Source organism: Mastomys coucha, unplaced genomic scaffold, assembly GCF_008632895.1.
Source record: "Mastomys coucha isolate ucsf_1 unplaced genomic scaffold, UCSF_Mcou_1 pScaffold7, whole genome shotgun sequence".
In the NCBI taxonomy this organism is placed as follows: Eukaryota; Metazoa; Chordata; class Mammalia; order Rodentia; family Muridae; genus Mastomys; species Mastomys coucha.
Window position 1 is genome coordinate 60,794,056 of NW_022196913.1, and position 7,089 is coordinate 60,801,144.

Here is a 7,089-nt window from a genome sequence, read left to right on the forward strand (position 1 = left end):
GGCATGTTCTATCCTAAACTCTGTGGGAAAACATTGCTCATCTTTCAGGGCCCAGTTCAAATGCTTTCTTCCCTGGGGAAAATGACCTTGTCTCTGTCCTCTGACATCAACCACAAGGGCACCTGGCCTACCCCTACCCTTTCATGTTTGCATTCCCCCCAGCCCCCAACCTCCCATCCCCACCCCAGCTCCCAGAGTTCCGCAGGGTCTTGTCTTCCTCAAGCTCCTCTCCTATCTCCCTAAGGCCTCCCAGAGGTAGGGTACGGCCCACCATGCAGTCCCTATAGCACCAGGCCACACAGCAAGTGTCTGGAGGCACACCTGCTAGGAAAAAGGTAAGGAGCCATCCGCACACAACGGTCATCTCTCAGCCAATGTAAATGGGAGCCTAGTTCTTTAAAGGCTGTGGGATAGGAAGCCCGTGCTAGGTGGCCAAGCTTTCGATCTGTTGCCTTTTGAAGGTAGTATATCAATGGGGATCTAGTTGACAGTGGGGCCTTGCCATCCCCTACACTCCCCCAAGGATACCCTTTCCCCAGCAGGCAGACAGATACACCTCAGGCTACTGCCTTCTGACCCTGAAGAACACTTCTTCCTGAGGCAGGGTTCAGGTTGAGCCCAGGATTGAGGGGTGGGCACTTGGGCCTGGTGAGAGTACAGAGATCGTCCTTCAGAAGTCAGTGCCATGGCGCAAGGATACTGAAAGTAAACCTGGCTCTGTGGGATCTCTCTCTGAGCTACTGAGCAGTCACATCTGATGGAGACAGCACCGCTGCAGGGACTGATCGGAGAAAACAGAAACCCAAAGCTCTCAATAGCTGCCATGGCCAACAAACAGAAAGGTGCTGGCTCTGGCCAGGGTTCCTCTCCTAACCTCACCAGCCTCCCTGGGGGTCCCAGTCCCCATGACCTTCACCTACCTTACTGCCGGGGCACACCTGGCACTAACTCTGCAGCTGCGTGCTCAGGCAGGACCTGGCTGGAGCAAGGCCTGGGTGGGTTCTTCAGGAAGGCACTGTGTCAGAGAACATGTCAGCTCTGCCGCTCTTCCCTTTTCCTCTAGGAATGAAATTGAAGTGTTATTTTTCTCTTGCAGAAGTGGAACCTCTGCCTGAGTAGTGAAACTGGCGCCTCTCTAGGAGGGGCCTCGTGATGGTAGGCTTTTCTGGGTCTCGGCGCTCCCAGCCTCTGCTATTTCAGCCCCAGAGACCACAGAGTACTGGCAACCTCTTCTGAGGGCAGAGAACTGCTGACGGGGAGTTCCTAGCTTATGAGGTTCCTTCCAGCTGTCCGGGGTTGGTCAAGGAAACCATACATAATGGAGGATTTTCAGGATATCTCAGAAGAGAGTGAGACACAGGGGAAGGAAGAGCGTGGGCACTCATGGGAAGGGACAGGAGAGTGTGGGCACTCATGGGAAGGGACAGGAGAGTGTTGGCACTCATGGGAAGGGACAGGAGAGCGTGGGCACTCATGGGAAGGGACAGGAGAGGGTGGGCACTCATGGGAAGGGACAGGAGAGTGTTGGCACTCATGGGAAGGGACAGGAGAGGGTGGGCAATCATGGGAAGGGACAGGAGAGTGTTGGCACCCATGGGAAGGGACAGGAGAGCACTGGCAATCATGGGAAGGGACAGGAGAGTGTGGGCAATCATGGGAAGGGACAGGAGAGCGTTGGTAATCATGGGAAAGGACAGGAGAGCGTGGGCACTCATGGGAAGGGACAGGAGAGTGTAGGCACTCATGAAAATAGGCCTCGTTCAGTGCATGCAGAAGACCACCTGCTGACTTTGTCCCATTTCTCTCCTTAAAATGACATATAAGATACTGTACTTCCGAGTTAACCTGCTTGGCATAAGACAGACCTTGTACAAGATCTCCAGAGCACAAGCTTTCCTATCTTCTTCTTTTCTGAGCCCTTTGCCTTTTGTCTCAGGATCCTGTCACTGAAGAATGGCTTGCTGCTGCAGCTCAATGAAACAATGATAATGTTCTAAAATAGGCATCATTATATATGTCCTCTCTATATATTTAAAATACATAAACACTTATGTATGTATTATTAAAGTCAATCTAGGTGGAATGGTTACATATAGTTACAGAGTTTCAAATTCCTTTCCATGGTCCAGGATGCAGGGACACAAACTGAAGGTAGACATAATAACGTTAAGGATGCGTGGTCTAACTTCATATATGGGATCAATAAAAGAATAATACCATCTCTGTAGTATCAAACCCATAGATGAAGAATGGACTAAAAAGTAATTATAACAAAGGCTTGAAAGGCCTAGAAAGGCCAGCAGAATCAGGAGGATGTACATGTGAGCAGGTGGGACAAGGATAGCCCGATCCTGGCCTGCAGTTGGGTTGGGTAGAATGAGAGAGGGGACCATCATGCATTGCTCTCCCTGAGCAGAGACTCACTCATTCCAGAGGCTCCCCTGCTGCCTGCTTTCAAGGTGATGTGCTGAGTCCTCCAGCACTGTGCCTTCGGGGCTCGGAGGCTGCTCGCTCTCTTCAGGGGAGCTTGGAGACCCAGCTATTCCTGGGTCTTTCCCGTCTACCCTAGAGTCAGGCTGAAATAACTGACTCTGAAGCTCAGAGGTGACTTGCCAGGGTCACACAGTCAATCTCCAACAGAGCCAGGTGAGGACCCAGGGGACTGACCCCCCAGTCCCCAAAGCCTGCCCACAGTGCAATTCTTTGTTTGCTGGGCACAGAGTCCCTCTAGGCCATGCTTGGGAGATGGTCTTCGGGGTCTGGAATGAGGAGAGCTCCTACTCTGTCATCAATGATTTGGGCTAGGTGAGAAGGAGCCAGGTTACCTCTCAGAGCCACCGATGGCTGGGAACAGGGTGTTTTTAAGAGGCATTAAGCTCGATGATGGATGGATGTGGGGTTAGTACCTGCACCTGCCCTTTCTGCGCCCTTCCCCCACCACCTGTGCCCTGGGGTCATCCTGGCATTGAAAGAGGAGTAGTAAAACATTCATGCCACTGTGACAACTCTTGGTAACTGTCTCTTCAGGGATCCTAGGGTGACAATAGTAGCCCAAGGAGTGGCTCCAACCCAAGGAGTAGCTCCAAGAATGTGGCAGGCATACTGATGGCCTGGGAGGATGAGAAGCCATGTGTAGGTTGGACAGCTGGATAGGACCTCAGGCTCATTACCAGTTCTGTATCCCACTCGGTGAAGACGGCCACTGCTAGCATTTCTTCTAGGCTCCGCCCCACAGTTACCTGGCAGCAGCCAGCTGTGCCTGGCTCACTATAAAAGGGGCTGCTTGTCTCCTCCTCAAGTTCTTCCTCTTCTCCTCTCTTCCCTCACTCCCTTCTTCTCCCCTCCCCCTCCCCCATCTCTCCATGTGTCTGTGGCTGGCCTCTATGCCTCCCCCCCCCCCGCTTTTCTGTCTCTATTACCCCCTCAACTCCCTTCCTCATGCCCTAAATAAACTCTATCCCATACTATATGGCTGGTACCTCAGGGGGAAGGGATGCCTTAGCATGGGCCCACAGAAGCACCCCCTTCCACCTCACCATGCCTCACTCTACCAAACATATCCCTGGCTTCTTTTTTGTTTTATAAAACACAAAAGCCACAGCCTTGGATGGATGGATGGATGGATGGATGGATGGATGGATGGATGGATGGATTTCGAGCCACAGTCAGGTGCCTCAGGGACTGACTTCATACACAGAGCAGGGTGAGTCTGTGCACATCAGGCCACATCTTGTGAGCCACGGGGCTCACATATTTCAGACTTTGCCTACACAAGTCTCTCAAGCCTGAAGACAACCAAGTCTCTCTTTCCACAGGAGCTCCTTCTCAGTGTTCCCCATGTCTACTGGCCTCTTAGTTTACATGATAGCTCAGTGATGCTTCCTGCCTCTCTGTCTGCGGAGCTGGGCCTGACATGGACCTTTGCCACTCCTGAGAGTCTCTCTTGGAGATAGGACACCCCCTGCCCACCACCCTGCTACAGTCATACCTCAACAAGGGTGTGGGCATAAGACACAAGTTTACAGTTCCCGCAGTGCAGAAACTGGGCTAAGAACGTTTCCCATCGAGAAAGGGAAGCGAAACACGCAGGAGATTCATGTGGCTAGAGGAAGTTCTGCCCAGGGTCCATCTTCTGGATATAATGGGAACTCAGGCTGGTGTGGAGAGGCAATACTTACTGTCAGCATCTTAGGCGGAAGGCAGGAGCCAAGTGTAGGAAAAGAGGCAGGGGAGACAGAGGGACAACCTCCTGCCCTCGCTCGGAAGGGCCCCCTGACTGGCCTTACCTCACCTACAGCATCTCTGATTGGCTGTCGGGTACCGGGCACTGGAGTCTAAGGAGAGTTGTTTCAGTGAGATGAGCCCACCCTGGGCCACTTGGAGAACCCAAAGACAAAAGAACCGCTTCCCCAGACCTCGCCCTCAGCCACCCATTCCCAGGCTTGTGTCTGAGGTTTGCTCATTCAAGTAACAGTCATGTGACCTCAAGTCGGGTACCCTATCTGGACCTCAGTTTCTTGCTCTGTCGGATGGGCGCGTGGATGCACTTAGGGCTACTAAATGAGACGTGTCAAAGTGCCTAGCACAGCGAGGTCTGCTGACTCAGTCTCTGCAGCGGACCTTGCTGACTTAGGCTGGAGGGCCAGAGTATATCTGAGGAGAGGGGCAATTAGATGAGATTCGTACACGTAAACCTTACATTCTCAAAAAGCCCCAGTCTGGGCTTAAAACAAGAAAGTTTGGGAGTTTAATCCCCACCATGTGGGAGCTCCACATAAGTCCCATTTTAATCATAATGAGGTAAGTACAGCATGCCAGAAAGTCTCTGCTTCCTTGCTGGGAAAGGCATCCCTGCTACCCATCTTACAGATGAGCAAACTGAGGCTGGAGCAGTCAGGTGACTTGTTCAAGGTCACACACCTGGGGTGGGCATCAGGCCACACTAGAGCCTGGTCTGTGAGGCTTACTCCCTTACTTACTAAGCTGCTCTGTGCACTCAAGTGTCCTCTGGAATTCAGCTGCCTGGCCAACTAGCCACTCAGCTAAAGAGCGCTGCTTCTGGCTCACCAGCCACCTGGAATGCCCTCGAAGCGTCTTGAGGACCTGCAGCAGCACCTTTTCCCAGAGGCCTGCTTTTCAAAGCTGAAGGGGGAGAACAACCAAAAAGCTCCGGTGGCAACTGTCCTCCTCAGGCCTCTGCAGCTGTGATAAGACCCTGACAAAACCAACCTGGGGAAGGAAATGGTTTAGGTCAACTTACTTTCCCAGTAAGGGGACAGTCCATCGCTGAGGAAGCCAGGGTGGGACCTGAAGCATGGACCATGGAGGAATGCTTCTTACTGGCTTGTTCTCCATGGCTTGCTCAGCTGCCTTTCCTATACAACCAAGGAAGGGGATGGCACCCCTCACAGTGGGCCAGGCCTTCCCACATCAGCCATTAGTCAAGAAATTGTCCCCCCCCCCAGATCTGCCTACAGGCCAGGCTAACTGGAGGCAGTTCCAGCTGGCTCTAGTTGTGTCAAGGCAAAAGAAGGAAGACATCTGTAGCTCCCGAATACTGGTGGTCTGAAACGCAATTAGCCCTCTGTGAAAGGGGCCCCTCGCAGCCCCCTCGGCCAATCCCCTCCGAGGCACTGCTAATGTTACAATGGCCTTGGCCACAATCCATTGAGCAGAAAAAGGAAAAAAAAGAAAAGAAAAGAAAACAAAAGAAAGATGAATCCAGGGGTTGCTGGGCGGTGGGGCAGCAAGTGGGTTGCCATGCGGTAAGGAGAGGGACTTGGGTTTCTGCGTTTTCACAGTCTCCTTCAGCAAGTGCCTACCCTAAGTTCTTTGGAAAGGCACCGCTGAGAAAGGCAGCGCCTGCTTTCTCTTGGTGAGGCTACGCGGTGGCTCAAGTAGTTGTGTCAAGTTGGAAAAAGAAATCAACACAAGGAGAGAGCCCTGGTTCCTTTGACTCCAGGTGTCCTGGATCTCAAGGGAGATCCCTCGAAGGCTGGAATGAGTTCAGAGGTAAAGCAGGGTCCAGAGCATTGGGCCACAGGAAGCAGCGGCCATAGGCGTTGGAGAAAGAACACAAGGGAACGGAATTGTTGTGCAACTTCCCTCCAGCAGAGCAAGGGTGAAGAACCAGGTTTGCTCCTTTAGCTGTAGATTGGGGTAAGTTGATCTGTCCATTGAGGGGGAACTTGGGGGGAAACATAGCCAAGCCTTGCCCCTGGTCATCCCCGTGGGGCAGAACATGGTTGCTCTGTGATCAAGAAAACACTCCCTGCTCCTACCATCCCTCAGAGAAGAAGGAGTGTTCCTGACTCAACAGCGACTGTGACTCCAACGCGGGGGAGCCCTCTTACTTCTGTGACCAAATACATGAGAGATAACTTACAGGAGGAAAAGTCCGTTTGGGCTGCAGTTTCATTAAATTCCAGACTGTGGCCTTCTGGCTTCATTGCTTTTAGGCCTGGGGCAAAGCAGAACCCCCCCCCCACCCCCACAACCAGGAGGGAAGGGTGTGGTAGAAAGAAGGGAGGGAGAAGGGAAAAGGAAGAAGCCTCAAGCAGAAGACAGACCTACAAAGCCACGCCCCTCCTCCCCGCTTCCTCCAGCCGGGCTCCACTTCCTGTTAGTACAGTCTGGTGTGAACTCCTCTGAAGAGTAACCTATCCATGAGGTTAGCACCCTCATGGTCCAATCCCCTGTCACCACTGCTGCTGTCTAGGGACCTAGCCTGTGGGAGACTCTTCATATTTAAACAAGCAGCCACCAGGAAGGTTTCAGAAGTTGGTACATTTCTGGATGTGGAGTGGGGCCCTAGTGGCATGCTTGGGACGCGGGTTCCTGTTTTCTAACTGGTTCTGCCCTGCCGTGTCCCTGCGCGTGAGTAACAGTAACCACAGGATATTTGAGTTTCAAAACACTAAGTGATTTCTTCCTCAATGCTGTCTTGCTCAATCCCTTTACTTATTCATCTTTTGTTACAAATGAGAAACTGAGGCACGGCTAAGGTGGCCAGCGTCTTGATCCGGACCCTATAGTACATAGATAGCAGAGCTGTCTTTCAAACTCAGACGAAACCTCCAAATCTTTACC

The 7,089-nt window shown here is 52.3% G+C and overlaps 1 protein-coding gene across 5 annotated transcripts in view; it reads right to left on the reverse strand.

The window, feature by feature from the left end:
- Positions 1-6,470, reverse strand: part of Tifab (TIFA inhibitor) — a 9,594-nt gene extending 3,124 nt beyond the window's left edge. The window contains exons 1-2 of one of the 5 annotated variants that reach the window (XM_031359239.1): positions 6,386-6,470; positions 921-1,059 (exon numbers count right to left, since the gene is read on the reverse strand). The gene's annotated coding sequence lies outside the window, so the exon portion shown is untranslated. Of the gene's footprint in view, positions 1-920; positions 1,326-4,979; positions 4,998-5,260; positions 5,272-6,385 lie in introns of those variants that run through there. The other 4 variants (XM_031359240.1, XM_031359241.1, XM_031359242.1 and 1 more) reach the window with 4 other exon arrangements.
- Positions 6,471-7,089: the final 619 nt, after the last annotated feature.